This window comes from Oncorhynchus mykiss, chromosome 20 (assembly GCF_057628025.1).
Source record: "Oncorhynchus mykiss isolate SJ-2025 chromosome 20, ASM5762802v1, whole genome shotgun sequence".
In the NCBI taxonomy this organism is placed as follows: Eukaryota; Metazoa; Chordata; class Actinopteri; order Salmoniformes; family Salmonidae; genus Oncorhynchus; species Oncorhynchus mykiss.
Window position 1 is genome coordinate 6,160,867 of NC_143041.1, and position 22,050 is coordinate 6,182,916.

General features: G+C 44.2%; 16 non-coding genes and 1 pseudogene across 16 annotated transcripts; all 17 read left to right on the forward strand.

The window, feature by feature from the left end:
• Nucleotides 1-1,117: 1,117 nt before the first annotated feature.
• Nucleotides 1,118-1,236, forward strand: LOC149974147 (5S ribosomal RNA). The gene has a single exon (XR_016489552.1). It is a non-coding gene; the product is annotated as a 5S ribosomal RNA (ribosomal RNA).
• Nucleotides 1,237-2,412: 1,176 nt separating this feature from the next.
• On the forward strand, nt 2,413-2,531 carry LOC149974148 (5S ribosomal RNA). The gene has a single exon (XR_016489554.1). It is a non-coding gene; the product is annotated as a 5S ribosomal RNA (ribosomal RNA).
• Nucleotides 2,532-3,709: 1,178 nt separating this feature from the next.
• Nucleotides 3,710-3,828, forward strand: LOC149974149 (5S ribosomal RNA). The gene has a single exon (XR_016489561.1). It is a non-coding gene; the product is annotated as a 5S ribosomal RNA (ribosomal RNA).
• A 1,176-nt stretch (nt 3,829-5,004) lies between these two features.
• LOC149974150 (5S ribosomal RNA) lies at nt 5,005-5,123 on the forward strand. The gene has a single exon (XR_016489572.1). It is a non-coding gene; the product is annotated as a 5S ribosomal RNA (ribosomal RNA).
• A 1,176-nt stretch (nt 5,124-6,299) lies between these two features.
• LOC149974151 (5S ribosomal RNA) lies at nt 6,300-6,418 on the forward strand. Its single transcript, XR_016489713.1, has one exon. It is a non-coding gene; the product is annotated as a 5S ribosomal RNA (ribosomal RNA).
• A 1,178-nt stretch (nt 6,419-7,596) lies between these two features.
• On the forward strand, nt 7,597-7,715 carry LOC149974152 (5S ribosomal RNA). The gene has a single exon (XR_016489585.1). It is a non-coding gene; the product is annotated as a 5S ribosomal RNA (ribosomal RNA).
• A 1,177-nt stretch (nt 7,716-8,892) lies between these two features.
• On the forward strand, nt 8,893-9,011 carry LOC149974153 (5S ribosomal RNA). Its single transcript, XR_016489596.1, has one exon. It is a non-coding gene; the product is annotated as a 5S ribosomal RNA (ribosomal RNA).
• Nucleotides 9,012-10,187: 1,176 nt separating this feature from the next.
• LOC149974154 (5S ribosomal RNA) lies at nt 10,188-10,306 on the forward strand. Its single transcript, XR_016489604.1, has one exon. It is a non-coding gene; the product is annotated as a 5S ribosomal RNA (ribosomal RNA).
• Nucleotides 10,307-11,483: 1,177 nt separating this feature from the next.
• Nucleotides 11,484-11,602, forward strand: LOC149974155 (5S ribosomal RNA). The gene has a single exon (XR_016489737.1). It is a non-coding gene; the product is annotated as a 5S ribosomal RNA (ribosomal RNA).
• A 1,157-nt stretch (nt 11,603-12,759) lies between these two features.
• LOC149974156 (5S ribosomal RNA) lies at nt 12,760-12,888 on the forward strand (annotated as a pseudogene).
• A 1,175-nt stretch (nt 12,889-14,063) lies between these two features.
• LOC149974157 (5S ribosomal RNA) lies at nt 14,064-14,182 on the forward strand. Its single transcript, XR_016489738.1, has one exon. It is a non-coding gene; the product is annotated as a 5S ribosomal RNA (ribosomal RNA).
• Nucleotides 14,183-15,352: 1,170 nt separating this feature from the next.
• LOC149974158 (5S ribosomal RNA) lies at nt 15,353-15,471 on the forward strand. Its single transcript, XR_016489609.1, has one exon. It is a non-coding gene; the product is annotated as a 5S ribosomal RNA (ribosomal RNA).
• A 1,178-nt stretch (nt 15,472-16,649) lies between these two features.
• Nucleotides 16,650-16,768, forward strand: LOC149974159 (5S ribosomal RNA). Its single transcript, XR_016489616.1, has one exon. It is a non-coding gene; the product is annotated as a 5S ribosomal RNA (ribosomal RNA).
• A 1,160-nt stretch (nt 16,769-17,928) lies between these two features.
• On the forward strand, nt 17,929-18,047 carry LOC149974160 (5S ribosomal RNA). The gene has a single exon (XR_016489620.1). It is a non-coding gene; the product is annotated as a 5S ribosomal RNA (ribosomal RNA).
• A 1,179-nt stretch (nt 18,048-19,226) lies between these two features.
• Nucleotides 19,227-19,345, forward strand: LOC149974161 (5S ribosomal RNA). The gene has a single exon (XR_016489623.1). It is a non-coding gene; the product is annotated as a 5S ribosomal RNA (ribosomal RNA).
• Nucleotides 19,346-20,505: 1,160 nt separating this feature from the next.
• On the forward strand, nt 20,506-20,624 carry LOC149974162 (5S ribosomal RNA). Its single transcript, XR_016489626.1, has one exon. It is a non-coding gene; the product is annotated as a 5S ribosomal RNA (ribosomal RNA).
• A 1,156-nt stretch (nt 20,625-21,780) lies between these two features.
• LOC149974163 (5S ribosomal RNA) lies at nt 21,781-21,899 on the forward strand. Its single transcript, XR_016489629.1, has one exon. It is a non-coding gene; the product is annotated as a 5S ribosomal RNA (ribosomal RNA).
• Nucleotides 21,900-22,050: the final 151 nt, after the last annotated feature.

Below are 22,050 nucleotides of genomic sequence, written 5' to 3' on the forward strand. Positions count from 1 at the left end.
CACCCTAATAGTGTTGTGTCTTTTTATTGGACTAAATGCAGTTTGTTAGTGCCTGATCAAATCAAATAATGGACAATGCCTTTACCTCAAAATCTAGGCAGTGCATTCAGCATTTGTTTTTAGGCTAGGAGACTGTCAATGTCTGTAGTCCATTAGGGCCCTGTAAAATCCCCTTCAATGTTTTGAATGATTGCCCCCCCCCCCCCCCAAAAAAAAAAACAATTATATTCCCCCGTTTGTCCCTGCTTCTGCAGGTTTTCGCTCTCAAAAGTACACCTTTTTAATAGAAATATAACACGATTAGATGTTCTATGTCCACGACAACATTTAAAACCCTAGCAGGAAACCACTTTTGAGGTCTGGGAAAAACGGAAGACATATCGATTTTGGGGTGTAGTTACCCTTTTTTAGGCAAGTGTGCGCCAGGAAGAGACCTTTGTTTGGTTAAGCGGTGTTGCTGTAGCGCTCATGTGATTGCGGAGTTTGCAAAACAAATGGCCACTGGATTGATGCAAATACTCATGATATAATTCTGCCAGGCTGGCATAGGCTACTTTGCAGTTAACATTTGATTGAGAAGGTTTTTGTGGGAAGCCTTTCCTTCTCTACCTACCACAAGAAGGTTATCATTAGCCTCATCGCTAACGGCTACACAAAGTGTAGACATGCGCGCGCTCCGCACGCATGCGCACGGAAACTGGGCAGTCCTGTGCAGTTTCTGAAAGTTGCGTGGAAATACGAATCACTGATGCATTTTGTTCATGTCTTATGATTCACTTGGGCAAATGAATGGATTTTCTAACAAGTTGAAGGGAATGATTTGATTTCCTCCTTAGCTCAAAGCATTTTGTAATGTTGTTGAATTTCGGTGTAATGTCTGTATTTCGTGATTCCGTGTGGGCGCGCTGTATTTTATAGGGCCCAGGTCCATGAAGTTGTCATAAGTATGAACCTAGGATATGCCCTCTTTTTCCCCCCCACAATAGTGAAATATATGGTCTGGAAATGCAAGCAAGGTTTGAGCTTTTCAGTGTGTGTCACAAGGTGGACATTTCTCTGTCCCCCTAAGAGTAAGCGACACGTTGACTTTATATAGTGTACCAAGAGATTGCCTTTCGCTTACGGCCATACCAGCCTGAATACGCCCGATCTCGTCCGATCTCGGAAGCTAAGCAGGGTCGGGCCTGGTTAGTACTTGGATGGGAGACCGCCTGGGAATACCAGGTGCTGTAAGCGTTTTGCTCCAGCAGAGGGTTCTCTTGTGTCATGCGTGGAGCAACTCCCTTTTATTTATCACCCTAATAGTGTTGTGTCTTTTTATTGGACTAAATGCAGTTTGTTAGTGCCTGATCAAATCAAATAATGGACAATGCCTTTACCTCAAAATCTAGGCAGTGCATTCAGCATTTGTTTTTAGGCTAGGAGACTGTCAATGTCTGTAGTCCATTAGGGCCCTGTAAAATCCCCTTCAATGTTTTGAATGATTGCCCCCCCCCCCCCCCCCCAAAAAAAAAAAATTATATTCCCCCGTTTGTCCCTGCTTCTGCAGGTTTTCGCTCTCAAAAGTACACCTTTTTAATAGAAATATAACACGATTAGATGTTCTATGTCCACGACAACATTTAAAACCCTAGCAGGAAACCACTTTTGAGGTCTGGGAAAAACGGAAGACATATCGATTTTGGGGTGTAGTTACCCTTTTTTAGGCAAGTGTGCGCCAGGAAGAGACCTTTGTTTGGTTAAGCGGTGTTGCTGTAGCGCTCATGTGATTGCGGAGTTTGCAAAACAAATGGCCACTGGATTGATGCAAATACTCATGATATAATTCTGCCAGGCTGGCATAGGCTACTTTGCAGTTAACATTTGATTGAGAAGGTTTTTGTGGGAAGCCTTTCCTTCTCTACCTACCACAAGAAGGTTATCATTAGCCTCATCGCTAACGGCTACACAAAGTGTAGACATGCGCGCGCTCCGCACGCATGCGCACGGAAACTGGGCAGTCCTGTGCAGTTTCTGAAAGTTGCGTGGAAATACGAATCACTGATGCATTTTGTTCATGTCTTATGATTCACTTGGGCAAATGAATGGATTTTCTAACAAGTTGAAGGGAATGATTTGATTTCCTCCTTAGCTCAAAGCATTTTGTAATGTTGTTGAATTTCGGTGTAATGTCTGTATTTCGTGATTCCGTGTGGGCGCGCTGTATTTTATAGGGCCCAGGTCCATGAAGTTGTCATAAGTATGAACCTAGGATATGCCCTCTTTTTCCCCCCCACAATAGTGAAATATATGGTCTGGAAATGCAAGCAAGGTTTGAGCTTTTCAGTGTGTGTCACAAGGTGGACATTTCTCTGTCCCCCTAAGAGTAAGCGACACGTTGACTTTATATAGTGTACCAAGAGATTGCCTTTCGCTTACGGCCATACCAGCCTGAATACGCCCGATCTCGTCCGATCTCGGAAGCTAAGCAGGGTCGGGCCTGGTTAGTACTTGGATGGGAGACCGCCTGGGAATACCAGGTGCTGTAAGCGTTTTGCTCCAGCAGAGGGTTCTCTTGTGTCATGCGTGGAGCAACTCCCTTTTATTTATCACCCTAATAGTGTTGTGTCTTTTTATTGGACTAAATGCAGTTTGTTAGTGCCTGATCAAATCAAATAATGGACAATGCCTTTACCTCAAAATCTAGGCAGTGCATTCAGCATTTGTTTTTAGGCTAGGAGACTGTCAATGTCTGTAGTCCATTAGGGCCCTGTAAAATCCCCTTCAATGTTTTGAATGATTGCCCCCCCCCCCCCCCCCCCCAAAAAAAAAAAATTATATTCCCCCGTTTGTCCCTGCTTCTGCAGGTTTTCGCTCTCAAAAGTACACCTTTTTAATAGAAATATAACACGATTAGATGTTCTATGTCCACGACAACATTTAAAACCCTAGCAGGAAACCACTTTTGAGGTCTGGGAAAAACGGAAGACATATCGATTTTGGGGTGTAGTTACCCTTTTTTAGGCAAGTGTGCGCCAGGAAGAGACCTTTGTTTGGTTAAGCGGTGTTGCTGTAGCGCTCATGTGATTGCGGAGTTTGCAAAACAAATGGCCACTGGATTGATGCAAATACTCATGATATAATTCTGCCAGGCTGGCATAGGCTACTTTGCAGTTAACATTTGATTGAGAAGGTTTTTGTGGGAAGCCTTTCCTTCTCTACCTACCACAAGAAGGTTATCATTAGCCTCATCGCTAACGGCTACACAAAGTGTAGACATGCGCGCGCTCCGCACGCATGCGCACGGAAACTGGGCAGTCCTGTGCAGTTTCTGAAAGTTGCGTGGAAATACGAATCACTGATGCATTTTGTTCATGTCTTATGATTCACTTGGGCAAATGAATGGATTTTCTAACAAGTTGAAGGGAATGATTTGATTTCCTCCTTAGCTCAAAGCATTTTGTAATGTTGTTGAATTTCGGTGTAATGTCTGTATTTCGTGATTCCGTGTGGGCGCGCTGTATTTTATAGGGCCCAGGTCCATGAAGTTGTCATAAGTATGAACCTAGGATATGCCCTCTTTTTCCCCCCCACAATAGTGAAATATATGGTCTGGAAATGCAAGCAAGGTTTGAGCTTTTCAGTGTGTGTCACAAGGTGGACATTTCTCTGTCCCCCTAAGAGTAAGCGACACGTTGACTTTATATAGTGTACCAAGAGATTGCCTTTCGCTTACGGCCATACCAGCCTGAATACGCCCGATCTCGTCCGATCTCGGAAGCTAAGCAGGGTCGGGCCTGGTTAGTACTTGGATGGGAGACCGCCTGGGAATACCAGGTGCTGTAAGCGTTTTGCTCCAGCAGAGGGTTCTCTTGTGTCATGCGTGGAGCAACTCCCTTTTATTTATCACCCTAATAGTGTTGTGTCTTTTTATTGGACTAAATGCAGTTTGTTAGTGCCTGATCAAATCAAATAATGGACAATGCCTTTACCTCAAAATCTAGGCAGTGCATTCAGCATTTGTTTTTAGGCTAGGAGACTGTCAATGTCTGTAGTCCATTAGGGCCCTGTAAAATCCCCTTCAATGTTTTGAATGATTGCCCCCCCCCCCCCCCCCCAAAAAAAAAAAATTATATTCCCCCGTTTGTCCCTGCTTCTGCAGGTTTTCGCTCTCAAAAGTACACCTTTTTAATAGAAATATAACACGATTAGATGTTCTATGTCCACGACAACATTTAAAACCCTAGCAGGAAACCACTTTTGAGGTCTGGGAAAAACGGAAGACATATCGATTTTGGGGTGTAGTTACCCTTTTTTAGGCAAGTGTGCGCCAGGAAGAGACCTTTGTTTGGTTAAGCGGTGTTGCTGTAGCGCTCATGTGATTGCGGAGTTTGCAAAACAAATGGCCACTGGATTGATGCAAATACTCATGATATAATTCTGCCAGGCTGGCATAGGCTACTTTGCAGTTAACATTTGATTGAGAAGGTTTTTGTGGGAAGCCTTTCCTTCTCTACCTACCACAAGAAGGTTATCATTAGCCTCATCGCTAACGGCTACACAAAGTGTAGACATGCGCGCGCTCCGCACGCATGCGCACGGAAACTGGGCAGTCCTGTGCAGTTTCTGAAAGTTGCGTGGAAATACGAATCACTGATGCATTTTGTTCATGTCTTATGATTCACTTGGGCAAATGAATGGATTTTCTAACAAGTTGAAGGGAATGATTTGATTTCCTCCTTAGCTCAAAGCATTTTGTAATGTTGTTGAATTTCGGTGTAATGTCTGTATTTCGTGATTCCGTGTGGGCGCGCTGTATTTTATAGGGCCCAGGTCCATGAAGTTGTCATAAGTATGAACCTAGGATATGCCCTATTTTCCCCCCCCACAATAGTGAAATATATGGTCTGGAAATGCAAGCAAGGTTTGAGCTTTTCAGTGTGTGTCACAAGGTGGACATTTCTCTGTCCCCCTAAGAGTAAGCGACACGTTGACTTTATATAGTGTACCAAGAGATTGCCTTTCGCTTACGGCCATACCAGCCTGAATACGCCCGATCTCGTCCGATCTCGGAAGCTAAGCAGGGTCGGGCCTGGTTAGTACTTGGATGGGAGACCGCCTGGGAATACCAGGTGCTGTAAGCGTTTTGCTCCAGCAGAGGGTTCTCTTGTGTCATGCGTGGAGCAACTCCCTTTTATTTATCACCCTAATAGTGTTGTGTCTTTTTATTGGACTAAATGCAGTTTGTTAGTGCCTGATCAAATCAAATAATGGACAATGCCTTTACCTCAAAATCTAGGCAGTGCATTCAGCATTTGTTTTTAGGCTAGGAGACTGTCAATGTCTGTAGTCCATTAGGGCCCTGTAAAATCCCCTTCAATGTTTTGAATGATTGCCCCCCCCCCCCCCCCAAAAAAAAAAAAAATTATATTCCCCCGTTTGTCCCTGCTTCTGCAGGTTTTCGCTCTCAAAAGTACACCTTTTTAATAGAAATATAACACGATTAGATGTTCTATGTCCACGACAACATTTAAAACCCTAGCAGGAAACCACTTTTGAGGTCTGGGAAAAACGGAAGACATATCGATTTTGGGGTGTAGTTACCCTTTTTTAGGCAAGTGTGCGCCAGGAAGAGACCTTTGTTTGGTTAAGCGGTGTTGCTGTAGCGCTCATGTGATTGCGGAGTTTGCAAAACAAATGGCCACTGGATTGATGCAAATACTCATGATATAATTCTGCCAGGCTGGCATAGGCTACTTTGCAGTTAACATTTGATTGAGAAGGTTTTTGTGGGAAGCCTTTCCTTCTCTACCTACCACAAGAAGGTTATCATTAGCCTCATCGCTAACGGCTACACAAAGTGTAGACATGCGCGCGCTCCGCACGCATGCGCACGGAAACTGGGCAGTCCTGTGCAGTTTCTGAAAGTTGCGTGGAAATACGAATCACTGATGCATTTTGTTCATGTCTTATGATTCACTTGGGCAAATGAATGGATTTTCTAACAAGTTGAAGGGAATGATTTGATTTCCTCCTTAGCTCAAAGCATTTTGTAATGTTGTTGAATTTCGGTGTAATGTCTGTATTTCGTGATTCCGTGTGGGCGCGCTGTATTTTATAGGGCCCAGGTCCATGAAGTTGTCATAAGTATGAACCTAGGATATGCCCTCTTTTTCCCCCCCACAATAGTGAAATATATGGTCTGGAAATGCAAGCAAGGTTTGAGCTTTTCAGTGTGTGTCACAAGGTGGACATTTCTCTGTCCCCCTAAGAGTAAGCGACACGTTGACTTTATATAGTGTACCAAGAGATTGCCTTTCGCTTACAGCCATACCAGCCTGAATACGCCCGATCTCGTCCGATCTCGGAAGCTAAGCAGGGTCGGGCCTGGTTAGTACTTGGATGGGAGACCGCCTGGGAATACCAGGTGCTGTAAGCGTTTTGCTCCAGCAGAGGGTTCTCTTGTGTCATGCGTGGAGCAACTCCCTTTTATTTATCACCCTAATAGTGTTGTGTCTTTTTATTGGACTAAATGCAGTTTGTTAGTGCCTGATCAAATCAAATAATGGACAATGCCTTTACCTCAAAATCTAGGCAGTGCATTCAGCATTTGTTTTTAGGCTAGGAGACTGTCAATGTCTGTAGTCCATTAGGGCCCTGTAAAATCCCCTTCAATGTTTTGAATGATTGCCCCCCCCCCCCCCCCCCCCAAAAAAAAAAAATTATATTCCCCCGTTTGTCCCTGCTTCTGCAGGTTTTCGCTCTCAAAAGTACACCTTTTTAATAGAAATATAACACGATTAGATGTTCTATGTCCACGACAACATTTAAAACCCTAGCAGGAAACCACTTTTGAGGTCTGGGAAAAACGGAAGACATATCGATTTTGGGGTGTAGTTACCCTTTTTTAGGCAAGTGTGCGCCAGGAAGAGACCTTTGTTTGGTTAAGTGGTGTTGCTGTAGCGCTCATGTGATTGCGGAGTTTGCAAAACAAATGGCCACTGGATTGATGCAAATACTCATGATATAATTCTGCCAGGCTGGCATAGGCTACTTTGCAGTTAACATTTGATTGAGAAGGTTTTTGTGGGAAGCCTTTCCTTCTCTACCTACCACAAGAAGGTTATCATTAGCCTCATCGCTAACGGCTACACAAAGTGTAGACATGCGCGCGCTCCGCACGCATGCGCACGGAAACTGGGCAGTCCTGTGCAGTTTCTGAAAGTTGCGTGGAAATACGAATCACTGATGCATTTTGTTCATGTCTTATGATTCACTTGGGCAAATGAATGGATTTTCTAACAAGTTGAAGGGAATGATTTGATTTCCTCCTTAGCTCAAAGCATTTTGTAATGTTGTTGAATTTCGGTGTAATGTCTGTATTTCGTGATTCCGTGTGGGCGCGCTGTATTTTATAGGGCCCAGGTCCATGAAGTTGTCATAAGTATGAACCTAGGATATGCCCTCTTTTTCCCCCCCACAATAGTGAAATATATGGTCTGGAAATGCAAGCAAGGTTTGAGCTTTTCAGTGTGTGTCACAAGGTGGACATTTCTCTGTCCCCCTAAGAGTAAGCGACACGTTGACTTTATATAGTGTACCAAGAGATTGCCTTTCGCTTACGGCCATACCAGCCTGAATACGCCCGATCTCGTCCGATCTCGGAAGCTAAGCAGGGTCGGGCCTGGTTAGTACTTGGATGGGAGACCGCCTGGGAATACCAGGTGCTGTAAGCGTTTTGCTCCAGCAGAGGGTTCTCTTGTGTCATGCGTGGAGCAACTCCCTTTTATTTATCACCCTAATAGTGTTGTGTCTTTTTATTGGACTAAATGCAGTTTGTTAGTGCCTGATCAAATCAAATAATGGACAATGCCTTTACCTCAAAATCTAGGCAGTGCATTCAGCATTTGTTTTTAGGCTAGGAGACTGTCAATGTCTGTAGTCCATTAGGGCCCTGTAAAATCCCCTTCAATGTTTTGAATGATTGCCCCCCCCCCCCCCCCCCCAAAAAAAAAAAATTATATTCCCCCGTTTGTCCCTGCTTCTGCAGGTTTTCGCTCTCAAAAGTACACCTTTTTAATAGAAATATAACACGATTAGATGTTCTATGTCCACGACAACATTTAAAACCCTAGCAGGAAACCACTTTTGAGGTCTGGGAAAAACGGAAGACATATCGATTTTGGGGTGTAGTTACCCTTTTTTAGGCAAGTGTGCGCCAGGAAGAGACCTTTGTTTGGTTAAGCGGTGTTGCTGTAGCGCTCATGTGATTGCGGAGTTTGCAAAACAAATGGCCACTGGATTGATGCAAATACTCATGATATAATTCTGCCAGGCTGGCATAGGCTACTTTGCAGTTAACATTTGATTGAGAAGGTTTTTGTGGGAAGCCTTTCCTTCTCTACCTACCACAAGAAGGTTATCATTAGCCTCATCGCTAACGGCTACACAAAGTGTAGACATGCGCGCGCTCCGCACGCATGCGCACGGAAACTGGGCAGTCCTGTGCAGTTTCTGAAAGTTGCGTGGAAATACGAATCACTGATGCATTTTGTTCATGTCTTATGATTCACTTGGGCAAATGAATGGATTTTCTAACAAGTTGAAGGGAATGATTTGATTTCCTCCTTAGCTCAAAGCATTTTGTAATGTTGTTGAATTTCGGTGTAATGTCTGTATTTCGTGATTCCGTGTGGGCGCGCTGTATTTTATAGGGCCCAGGTCCATGAAGTTGTCATAAGTATGAACCTAGGATATGCCCTCTTTTTCCCCCCCACAATAGTGAAATATATGGTCTGGAAATGCAAGCAAGGTTTGAGCTTTTCAGTGTGTGTCACAAGGTGGACATTTCTCTGTCCCCCTAAGAGTAAGCGACACGTTGACTTTATATAGTGTACCAAGAGATTGCCTTTCGCTTACGGCCATACCAGCCTGAATACGCCCGATCTCGTCCGATCTCGGAAGCTAAGCAGGGTCGGGCCTGGTTAGTACTTGGATGGGAGACCGCCTGGGAATACCAGGTGCTGTAAGCGTTTTGCTCCAGCAGAGGGTTCTCTTGTGTCATGCGTGGAGCAACTCCCTTTTATTTATCACCCTAATAGTGTTGTGTCTTTTTATTGGACTAAATGCAGTTTGTTAGTGCCTGATCAAATCAAATAATGGACAATGCCTTTACCTCAAAATCTAGGCAGTGCATTCAGCATTTGTTTTTAGGCTAGGAGACTGTCAATGTCTGTAGTCCATTAGGGCCCTGTAAAATCCCCTTCAATGTTTTGAATGATTGCCCCCCCCCCCCCCCCCCAAAAAAAAAAAATTATATTCCCCCGTTTGTCCCTGCTTCTGCAGGTTTTCGCTCTCAAAAGTACACCTTTTTAATAGAAATATAACACGATTAGATGTTCTATGTCCACGACAACATTTAAAACCCTAGCAGGAAACCACTTTTGAGGTCTGGGAAAAACGGAAGACATATCGATTTTGGGGTGTAGTTACCCTTTTTTAGGCAAGTGTGCGCCAGGAAGAGACCTTTGTTTGGTTAAGCGGTGTTGCTGTAGCGCTCATGTGATTGCGGAGTTTGCAAAACAAATGGCCACTGGATTGATGCAAATACTCATGATATAATTCTGCCAGGCTGGCATAGGCTACTTTGCAGTTAACATTTGATTGAGAAGGTTTTTGTGGGAAGCCTTTCCTTCTCTACCTACCACAAGAAGGTTATCATTAGCCTCATCGCTAACGGCTACACAAAGTGTAGACATGCGCGCGCTCCGCACGCATGCGCACGGAAACTGGGCAGTCCTGTGCAGTTTCTGAAAGTTGCGTGGAAATACGAATCACTGATGCATTTTGTTCATGTCTTATGATTCACTTGGGCAAATGAATGGATTTTCTAACAAGTTGAAGGGAATGATTTGATTTCCTCCTTAGCTCAAAGCATTTTGTAATGTTGTTGAATTTCGGTGTAATGTCTGTATTTCGTGATTCCGTGTGGGCGCGCTGTATTTTATAGGGCCCAGGTCCATGAAGTTGTCATAAGTATGAACCTAGGATATGCCCTCTTTTTCCCCCCCACAATAGTGAAATATATGGTCTGGAAATGCAAGCAAGGTTTGAGCTTTTCAGTGTGTGTCACAAGGTGGACATTTCTCTGTCCCCCTAAGAGTAAGCGACACGTTGACTTTATATAGTGTACCAAGAGATTGCCTTTCGCTTACGGCCATACCAGCCTGAATACGCCCGATCTCGTCCGATCTCGGAAGCTAAGCAGGGTCGGGCCTGGTTAGTACTTGGATGGGAGACCGCCTGGGAATACCAGGTGCTGTAAGCGTTTTGCTCCAGCAGAGGGTTCTCTTGTGTCATGCGTGGAGCAACTCCCTTTTGTTTATCACCCTAATAGTGTTGTGTCTTTTTATTGGACTAAATGCAGTTTGTTAGTGCCTGATCAAATCAAATAATGGACAATGCCTTTACCTCAAAATCTAGGCAGTGCATTCAGCATTTGTTTTTAGGCTAGGAGACTGTCAATGTCTGTAGTCCATTAGGGCCCTGTAAAATCCCCTTCAATGTTTTGAATGATTGCCCCCCCCCCCCCCCCCCAAAAAAAAAAAATTATATTCCCCCGTTTGTCCCTGCTTCTGCAGGTTTTCGCTCTCAAAAGTACACCTTTTTAATAGAAATATAACACGATTAGATGTTCTATGTCCACGACAACATTTAAAACCCTAGCAGGAAACCACTTTTGAGGTCTGGGAAAAACGGAAGACATATCGATTTTGGGGTGTAGTTACCCTTTTTTAGGCAAGTGTGCGCCAGGAAGAGACCTTTGTTTGGTTAAGCGGTGTTGCTGTAGCGCTCATGTGATTGCGGAGTTTGCAAAACAAATGGCCACTGGATTGATGCAAATACTCATGATATAATTCTGCCAGGCTGGCATAGGCTACTTTGCAGTTAACATTTGATTGAGAAGGTTTTTGTGGGAAGCCTTTCCTTCTCTACCTACCACAAGAAGGTTATCATTAGCCTCATCGCTAACGGCTACACAAAGTGTAGACATGCACGCGCTCCGCACGCATGCGCACGGAAACTGGGCAGTCCTGTGCAGTTTCTGAAAGTTGCGTGGAAATACGAATCACTGATGCATTTTGTTCATGTCTTATGATTCACTTGGGCAAATGAATGGATTTTCTAACAAGTTGAAGGGAATGATTTGATTTCCTCCTTAGCTCAAAGCATTTTGTAATGTTGTTGAATTTCGGTGTAATGTCTGTATTTCGTGATTCCGTGTGGGCGCGCTGTATTTTATAGGGCCCAGGTCCATGAAGTTGTCATAAGTATGAACCTAGGATATGCCCTCTTTCCCCCCCCCCACAATAGTGAAATATATGGTCTGGAAATGCAAGCAAGGTTTGAGCTTTTCAGTGTGTGTCACAAGGTGGACATTTCTCTGTCCCCCTAAGAGTAAGCGACACGTTGACTTTATATAGTGTACCAAGAGATTGCCTTTCGCTTACGGCCATACCAGCCTGAATATGCCCGATCTCGTCCGATCTCGGAAGCTAAGCAGGGTCGGGCCTGGTTAGTACTTGGATGGGAGACCGCCTGGGAATACCAGGTGCTGTAAGCGTTTTGCTCCAGCAGAGGGTTCTCTTGTGTCATGCGTGGAGCAACTCCCTTTTATTTATCACCCTAATAGTGTTGTGTCTTTTTATTGGACTAAATGCAGTTTGTTAGTGCCTGATCAAATCAAATAATGGACAATGCCTTTACCTCAAAATCTAGGCAGTGCATTCAGCATTTGTTTTTAGGCTAGGAGACTGTCAATGTCTGTAGTCCATTAGGGCCCTGTAAAATCCCCTTCAATGTTTTGAATGATTGCCCCCCCCCCCCCCCCCCCCCCAAAAAAAAAAATTATATTCCCCCGTTTGTCCCTGCTTCTGCAGGTTTTCGCTCTCAAAAGTACACCTTTTTAATAGAAATATAACACGATTAGATGTTCTATGTCCACGACAACATTTAAAACCCTAGCAGGAAACCACTTTTGAGGTCTGGGAAAAACGGAAGACATATCGATTTTGGGGTGTGTGCGCCAGGAAGAGACCTTTGTTTGGTTAAGCGGTGTTGCTGTAGCGCTCATGTGATTGCGGAGTTTGCAAAACAAATGGCCACTGGATTGATGCAAATACTCATGATATAATTCTGCCAGGCTGGCATAGGCTACTTTGCAGTTAACATTTGATTGAGAAGTTTTTTGTGGGAAGCCTTTCCTTCTCTACCTACCACAAGAAGGTTATCATTAGCCTCATCGCTAACGGCTACACAAAGTGTAGACATGCGCGCGCTCCGCACGCATGCGCACGGAAACTGGGCAGTCCTGTGCAGTTTCTGAAAGTTGCGTGGAAATACGAATCACTGATGCATTTTGTTCATGTCTTATGATTCACTTGGGCAAATGAATGGATTTTCTAACAAGTTGAAGGGAATGATTTGATTTCCTCCTTAGCTCAAAGCATTTTGTAATGTTGTTGAATTTCGGTGTAATGTCTGTATTTCGTGATTCCGTGTGGGCGCGCTGTATTTTATAGGGCCCAGGTCCATGAAGTTGTCATAAGTATGAACCTAGGATATGCCCTCTTTCCCCCCCCCACAATAGTGAAATATATGGTCTGGAAATGCAAGCAAGGTTTGAGCTTTTCAGTGTGTGTCACAAGGTGGACATTTCTCTGTCCCCCTAAGAGTAAGCGACACGTTGACTTTATATAGTGTACCAAGAGATTGCCTTTCGCTTACGGCCATACCAGCCTGAATATGCCCGATCTCGTCCGATCTCGTCCGATCTCGGAAGCTAAGCAGGGTCGGGCCTGGTTAGTACTTGGATGGGAGACCGCCTGGGAATACCAGGTGCTGTAAGCGTTTTGCTCCAGCAGAGGGTTCTCTTGTGTCATGCGTGGAGCAACTCCCTTTTATTTATCACCCTAATAGTGTTGTGTCTTTTTATTGGACTAAATGCAGTTTGTTAGTGCCTGATCAAATCAAATAATGGACAATGCCTTTACCTCAAAATCTAGGCAGTGCATTCAGCATTTGTTTTTAGGCTAGGAGACTGTCAATGTCTGTAGTCCATTAGGGCCCTGTAAAATCCCCTTCAATGTTTTGAATGATTGCCCCCCCCCCCCCCCCCCAAAAAAAAAAATTATATTCCCCCGTTTGTCCCTGCTTCTGCAGGTTTTCGCTCTCAAAAGTACACCTTTTTAATAGAAATATAACACGATTAGATGTTCTATGTCCACGACAACATTTAAAACCCTAGCAGGAAACCACTTTTGAGGTCTGGGAAAAACGGAAGACATATCGATTTTGGGGTGTAGTTACCCTTTTTTAGGCAAGTGTGCGCCAGGAAGAGACCTTTGTTTGGTTAAGCGGTGTTGCTGTAGCGCTCATGTGATTGCGGAGTTTGCAAAACAAATGGCCACTGGATTGATGCAAATACTCATGATATAATTCTGCCAGGCTGGCATAGGCTACTTTGCAGTTAACATTTGATTGAGAAGTTTTTTGTGGGAAGCCTTTCCTTCTCTACCTACCACAAGAAGGTTATCATTAGCCTCATCGCTAACGGCTACACAAAGTGTAGACATGCGCGCGCTCCGCACGCATGCGCACGGAAACTGGGCAGTCCTGTGCAGTTTCTGAAAGTTGCGTGGAAATACGAATCACTGATGCATTTTGTTCATGTCTTATGATTCACTTGGGCAAATGAATGGATTTTCTAACAAGTTGAAGGGAATGATTTGATTTCCTCCTTAGCTCAAAGCATTTTGTAATGTTGTTGAATTTCGGTGTAATGTCTGTATTTCGTGATTCCGTGTGGGCGCGCTGTATTTTATAGGGCCCAGGTCCATGAAGTTGTCATAAGTATGAACCTAGGATATGCCCTCTTTCCCCCCCCCACAATAGTGAAATATATGGTCTGGAAATGCAAGCAAGGTTTGAGCTTTTCAGTGTGTGTCACAAGGTGGACATTTCTCTGTCCCCCTAAGAGTAAGCGACACGTTGACTTTATATAGTGTACCAAGAGATTGCCTTTCGCTTACGGCCATACCAGCCTGAATATGCCCGATCTCGTCCGATCTCGGAAGCTAAGCAGGGTCGGGCCTGGTTAGTACTTGGATGGGAGACCGCCTGGGAATACCAGGTGCTGTAAGCGTTTTGCTCCAGCAGAGGGTTCTCTTGTGTCATGCGTGGAGCAACTCCCTTTTATTTATCACCCTAATAGTGTTGTGTCTTTTTATTGGACTAAATGCAGTTTGTTAGTGCCTGATCAAATCAAATAATGGACAATGCCTTTACCTCAAAATCTAGGCAGTGCATTCAGCATTTGTTTTTAGGCTAGGAGACTGTCAATGTCTGTAGTCCATTAGGGCCCTGTAAAATCCCCTTCAATGTTTTGAATGATTGCCCCCCCCCCAAAAAAAAAAAAAATTATATTCCCCCGTTTGTCCCTGCTTCTGCAGGTTTTCGCTCTCAAAAGTACACCTTTTTAATAGAAATATAACACGATTAGATGTTCTATGTCCACGACAACATTTAAAACCCTAGCAGGAAACCACTTTTGAGGTCTGGGAAAAACGGAAGACATATCGATTTTGGGGTGTAGTTACCCTTTTTTAGGCAAGTGTGCGCCAGGAAGAGACCTTTGTTTGGTTAAGCGGTGTTGCTGTAGCGCTCATGTGATTGCGGAGTTTGCAAAACAAATGGCCACTGGATTGATGCAAATACTCATGATATAATTCTGCCAGGCTGGCATAGGCTACTTTGCAGTTAACATTTGATTGAGAAGGTTTTTGTGGGAAGCCTTTCCTTCTCTACCTACCACAAGAAGGTTATCATTAGCCTCATCGCTAACAGCTACACAAAGTGTAGACATGCGCGCGCTCCGCACGCATGCGCACGGAAACTGGGCAGTCCTGTGCAGTTTCTGAAAGTTGCGTGGAAATACGAATCACTGATGCATTTTGTTCATGTCTTATGATTCACTTGGGCAAATGAATGGATTTTCTAACAAGTTGAAGGGAATGATTTGATTTCCTCCTTAGCTCAAAGCATTTTGTAATGTTGTTGAATTTCGGTGTAATGTCTGTATTTCGTGATTCCGTGTGGGCGCGCTGTATTTTATAGGGCCCAGGTCCATGAAGTTGTCATAAGTATGAACCTAGGATATGCCCTCTTTTCCCCCCCCACAATAGTGAAATATATGGTCTGGAAATGCAAGCAAGGTTTGAGCTTTTCAGTGTGTGTCACAAGGTGGACATTTCTCTGTCCCCCTAAGAGTAAGCGACACGTTGACTTTATATAGTGTACCAAGAGATTGCCTTTCGCTTACGGCCATACCAGCCTGAATACGCCCGATCTCGTCCGATCTCGGAAGCTAAGCAGGGTCGGGCCTGGTTAGTACTTGGATGGGAGACCGCCTGGGAATACCAGGTGCTGTAAGCGTTTTGCTCCAGCAGAGGGTTCTCTTGTGTCATGCGTGGAGCAACTCCCTTTTATTTATCACCCTAATAGTGTTGTGTCTTTTTATTGGACTAAATGCAGTTTGTTAGTGCCTGATCAAATCAAATAATGGACAATGCCTTTACCTCAAAATCTAGGCAGTGCATTCAGCATTTGTTTTTAGGCTAGGAGACTGTCAATGTCTGTAGTCCATTAGGGCCCTGTAAAATCCCCTTCAATGTTTTGAATGATTGCCCCCCCCGCCCCCCCCAAAAAAAAAAATTATATTCCCCCGTTTGTTCCTGCTTCTGCAGGTTTTCGCTCTCAAAAGTACACCTTTTTAATAGAAATATAACACGATTAGATGTTCTATGTCCACGACAACATTTAAAACCCTAGCAGGAAACCACTTTTGAGGTCTGGGAAAAACGGAAGACATATCGATTTTGGGGTGTAGTTACCCTTTTTTAGGCAAGTGTGCGCCAGGAAGAGACCTTTGTTTGGTTAAGCGGTGTTGCTGTAGCGCTCATGTGATTGCGGAGTTTGCAAAACAAATGGCCACTGGATTGATGCAAATACTCATGATATAATTCTGCCAGGCTGGCATAGGCTACTTTGCAGTTAACATTTGATTGAGAAGGTTTTTGTGGGAAGCCTTTCCTTCTCTACCTACCACAAGAAGGTTATCATTAGCCTCATCGCTAACGGCTACACAAAGTGTAGACATGCGCGCGCTCCGCACGCATGCGCACGGAAACTGGGCAGTCCTGTGCAGTTTCTGAAAGTTGCGTGGAAATACGAATCACTGATGCATTTTGTTCATGTCTTATGATTCACTTGGGCAAATGAATGGATTTTCTAACAAGTTGAAGGGAATGATTTGATTTCCTCCTTAGCTCAAAGCATTTTGTAATGTTGTTGAATTTCGGTGTAATGTCTGTATTTCGTGATTCCGTGTGGGCGCGCTGTATTTTATAGGGCCCAGGTCCATGAAGTTGTCATAAGTATGAACCTAGGATATGCCCTCTTTCCCCCCCCCCCCCACAATAGTGAAATATATGGTCTGGAAATGCAAGCAAGGTTTGAGCTTTTCAGTGTGTGTCACAAAGTGGACATTTCTCTGTCCCCCTAAGAGTAAGCGACACGTTGACTTTATATAGTGTACCAAGAGATTGCCTTTCGCTTACGGCCATACCAGCCTGAATACGCCCGATCTCGTCCGATCTCGGAAGCTAAGCAGGGTCGGGCCTGGTTAGTACTTGGATGGGAGACCGCCTGGGAATACCAGGTGCTGTAAGCGTTTTGCTCCAGCAGAGGGTTCTCTTGTGTCATTATTTATCACCCTAATAGTGTTGTGTCTTTTTATTGGACTAAATGCAGTTTGTTAGTGCCTGATCAAATCAAATAATGGACAATGCCTTTACCTCAAAATCTAGGCAGTGCATTCAGCATTTGTTTTTAGGCTAGGAGACTGTCAATGTCTGTAGTCCATTAGGGCCCTGTAAAATCCCCTTCAATGTTTTGAATGATTGCCCCCCCCGCCCCCCCCAAAAAAAAAAATTATATTCCCCCGTTTGTTCCTGCTTCTGCAGGTTTTCGCTCTCAAAAGTACACCTTTTTAATAGAAATATAACACGATTAGATGTTCTATGTCCACGACAACATTTAAAACCCTAGCAGGAAACCACTTTTGAGGTCTGGGAAAAACGGAAGACATATCGATTTTGGGGTGTAGTTACCCTTTTTTAGGCAAGTGTGCGCCAGGAAGAGACCTTTGTTTGGTTAAGCGGTGTTGCTGTAGCGCTCATGTGATTGCGGAGTTTGCAAAACAAATGGCCACTGGATTGATGCAAATACTCATGATATAATTCTGCCAGGCTGGCATAGGCTACTTTGCAGTTAACATTTGATTGAGAAGGTTTTTGTGGGAAGCCTTTCCTTCTCTACCTACCACAAGAAGGTTATCATTAGCCTCATCGCTAACGGCTACACAAAGTGTAGACATGCGCGCGCTCCGCACGCATGCGCACGGAAACTGGGCAGTCCTGTGCAGTTTCTGAAAGTTGCGTGGAAATACGAATCACTGATGCATTTTGTTCATGTCTTATGATTCACTTGGGCAAATGAATGGATTTTCTAACAAGTTGAAGGGAATGATTTGATTTCCTCCTTAGCTCAAAGCATTTTGTAATGTTGTTGAATTTCGGTGTAATGTCTGTATTTCGTGATTCCGTGTGGGCGCGCTGTATTTTATAGGGCCCAGGTCCATGAAGTTGTCATAAGTATGAACCTAGGATATGCCCTCTTTCCCCCCCCCCCCCCACAATAGTGAAATATATGGTCTGGAAATGCAAGCAAGGTTTGAGCTTTTCAGTGTGTGTCACAAAGTGGACATTTCTCTGTCCCCCTAAGAGTAAGCGACACGTTGACTTTATATAGTGTACCAAGAGATTGCCTTTCGCTTACGGCCATACCAGCCTGAATACGCCCGATCTCGTCCGATCTCGGAAGCTAAGCAGGGTCGGGCCTGGTTAGTACTTGGATGGGAGACCGCCTGGGAATACCAGGTGCTGTAAGCGTTTTGCTCCAGCAGAGGGTTCTCTTGTGTCATGCGTGGAGCAACTCCCTTTTATTTATCACCCTAATAGTGTTGTGTCTTTTTATTGGACTAAATGCAGTTTGTTAGTGCCTGATCAAATCAAATAATGGACAATGCCTTTACCTCAAAATCTAGGCAGTGCATTCAGCATTTGTTTTTAGGCTAGGAGACTGTCAATGTCTGTAGTCCATTAGGGCCCTGTAAAATCCCCTTCAATGTTTTGAATGATTGCCCCCCCCGCCCCCCCCAAAAAAAAAAATTATATTCCCCCGTTTGTTCCTGCTTCTGCAGGTTTTCGCTCTCAAAAGTACACCTTTTTAATAGAAATATAACACGATTAGATGTTCTATGTCCACGACAACATTTAAAACCCTAGCAGGAAACCACTTTTGAGGTCTGGGAAAAACGGAAGACATATCGATTTTGGGGTGTAGTTACCCTTTTTTAGGCAAGTGTGCGCCAGGAAGAGACCTTTGTTTGGTTAAGCGGTGTTGCTGTAGCGCTCATGTGATTGCGGAGTTTGCAAAACAAATGGCCACTGGATTGATGCAAATACTCATGATATAATTCTGCCAGGCTGGCATAGGCTACTTTGCAGTTAACATTTGATTGAGAAGGTTTTTGTGGGAAGCCTTTCCTTCTCTACCTACCACAAGAAGGTTATCATTAGCCTCATCGCTAACGGCTACACAAAGTGTAGACATGCGCGCGCTCCGCACGCATGCGCACGGAAACTGGGCAGTCCTGTGCAGTTTCTGAAAGTTGCGTGGAAATACGAATCACTGATGCATTTTGTTCATGTCTTATGATTCACTTGGGCAAATGAATGGATTTTCTAACAAGTTGAAGGGAATGATTTGATTTCCTCCTTAGCTCAAAGCATTTTGTAATGTTGTTGAATTTCGGTGTAATGTCTGTATTTCGTGATTCCGTGTGGGCGCGCTGTATTTTATAGGGCCCAGGTCCATGAAGTTGTCATAAGTATGAACCTAGGATATGCCCTCTTCCCCCCCCCCCCCCCACAATAGTGAAATATATGGTCTGGAAATGCAAGCAAGGTTTGAGCTTTTCAGTGTGTGTCACAAGGTGGACATTTCTCTGTCCCCCTAAGAGTAAGCGACACGTTGACTTTATATAGTGTACCAAGAGATTGCCTTTCGCTTACGGCCATACCAGCCTGAATACGCCCGATCTCGTCCGATCTCGGAAGCTAAGCAGGGTCGGGCCTGGTTAGTACTTGGATGGGAGACCGCCTGGGAATACCAGGTGCTGTAAGCGTTTTGCTCCAGCAGAGGGTTCTCTTGTGTCATTATTTATCACCCTAATAGTGTTGTGTCTTTTTATTGGACTAAATGCAGTTTGTTAGTGCCTGATCAAATCAAATAATGGACAATGCCTTTACCTCAAAATCTAGGCAGTGCATTCAGCATTTGTTTTTAGGCTAGGAGACTGTCAATGTCTGTAGTCCATTAGGGACCTGTAAAATCCCCTTCAATGTTTTGAATGATTGCCCCCCCCGCCCCCCCCCAAAAAAAAAAAATATATTCCCCCGTTTGTTCCTGCTTCTGCAGGTTTTCGCTCTCAAAAGTACACCTTTTTAATAGAAATATAACACGATTAGATGTTCTATGTCCACGACAACATTTAAAACCCTAGCAGGAAACCACTTTTGAGGTCTGGGAAAAACGGAAGACATATCGATTTTGGGGTGTAGTTACCCTTTTTTAGGCAAGTGTGCGCCAGGAAGAGACCTTTGTTTGGTTAAGCGGTGTTGCTGTAGCGCTCATGTGATTGCGGAGTTTGCAAAACAAATGGCCACTGGATTGATGCAAATACTCATGATATAATTCTGCCAGGCTGGCATAGGCTACTTTGCAGTTAACATTTGATTGAGAAGGTTTTTGTGGGAAGCCTTTCCTTCTCTACCTACCACAAGAAGGTTATCATTAGCCTCATCGCTAACGGCTACACAAAGTGTAGACATGCGCGCGCTCCGCACGCATGCGCACGGAAACTGGGCAGTCCTGTGCAGTTTCTGAAAGTTGCGTGGAAATACGAATCACTGATGCATTTTGTTCATGTCTTATGATTCACTTGGGCAAATGAATGGATTTTCTAACAAGTTGAAGGGAATGATTTGATTTCCTCCTTAGCTCAAAGCATTTTGTAATGTTGTTGAATTTCGGTGTAATGTCTGTATTTCGTGATTCCGTGTGGGCGCGCTGTATTTTATAGGGCCCAGGTCCATGAAGTTGTCATAAGTATGAACCTAGGATATGCCCTCTTTCCCCCCCCCCCCCACAATAGTGAAATATATGGTCTGGAAATGCAAGCAAGGTTTGAGCTTTTCAGTGTGTGTCACAAGGTGGACATTTCTCTGTCCCCCTAAGAGTAAGCGACACGTTGACTTTATATAGTGTACCAAGAGATTGCCTTTCGCTTACGGCCATACCAGCCTGAATACGCCCGATCTCGTCCGATCTCGGAAGCTAAGCAGGGTCGGGCCTGGTTAGTACTTGGATGGGAGACCGCCTGGGAATACCAGGTGCTGTAAGCGTTTTGCTCCAGCAGAGGGTTCTCTTGTGTCATTATTTATCACCCTAATAGTGTTGTGTCTTTTTATTGGACTAAATGCAGTTTGTTAGTGCCTGATCAAATCAAATAATGGACAATGCCTTTACCTCAAAATCTAGGCAGTGCATTCAGCATTTGTTTTTAGGCTAGGAGACTGTCAATGTCTGTAGTCCATTAGGGACCTGTAAAATCCCCTTCAATGTTTTGAATGATTGCCCCCCCCGCCCCCCCCCAAAAAAAAAAATTATATTCCCCCGTTTGTTCCTGCTTCTGCAGGTTTTCGCTCTCAAAAGTACACCTTTTTAATAGAAATATAACACGATTAGATGTTCTATGTCCACGACAACATTTAAAACCCTAGCAGGAAACCACTTTTGAGGTCTGGGAAAAACGGAAGACATATCGATTTTGGGGTGTAGTTACCCTTTTTTAGGCAAGTGTGCGCCAGGAAGAGACCTTTGTTTGGTTAAGCGGTGTTGCTGTAGCGCTCATGTGATTGCGGAGTTTGCAAAACAAATGGCCACTGGATTGATGCAAATACTCATGATATAATTCTGCCAGGCTGGCATAGGCTACTTTGCAGTTAACATTTGATTGAGAAGGTTTTTGTGGGAAGCCTTTCCTTCTCTACCTACCACAAGAAGGTTATCATTAGCCTCATCGCTAACGGCTACACAAAGTGTAGACATGCGCGCGCTCCGCACGCATGCGCACGGAAACTGGGCAGTCCTGTGCAGTTTCTGAAAGTTGCGTGGAAATACGAATCACTGATGCATTTTGTTCATGTCTTATGATTCACTTGGGCAAATGAATGGATTTTCTAACAAGTTGAAGGGAATGAATTGATTTCCTCCTTAGCTCAAAGCATTTTGTAATGTTGTTGAATTTCGGTGTAATGTCTGTATTTCGTGATTCCGTGTGGGCGCGCTGTATTTTATAGGGCCCAGGTCCATGAAGTTGTCATAAGTATGAACCTAGGATATGCCCTCTTTTTCCCCCCCACAATAGTGAAATATATGGTCTGGAAATGCAAGCAAGGTTTGAGCTTTTCAGTGTGTGTCACAAAGTGGACATTTCTCTGTCCCCCTAAGAGTAAGCGACACGTTGACTTTATATAGTGTACCAAGAGATTGCCTTTCGCTTACGGCCATACCAGCCTGAATACGCCCGATCTCGTCCGATCTCGGAAGCTAAGCAGGGTCGGGCCTGGTTAGTACTTGGATGGGAGACCGCCTGGGAATACCAGGTGCTGTAAGCGTTTTGCTCCAGCAGAGGGTTCTCTTGTGTCATGCGTGGAGCAACTCCCTTTTATTTATCACCCTAATAGTGTTGTGTCTTTTTATTGGACTAAATGCAGTTTGTTAGTGCCTGATCAAATCAAATAATGGACAATGCCTTTACCTCAAAAT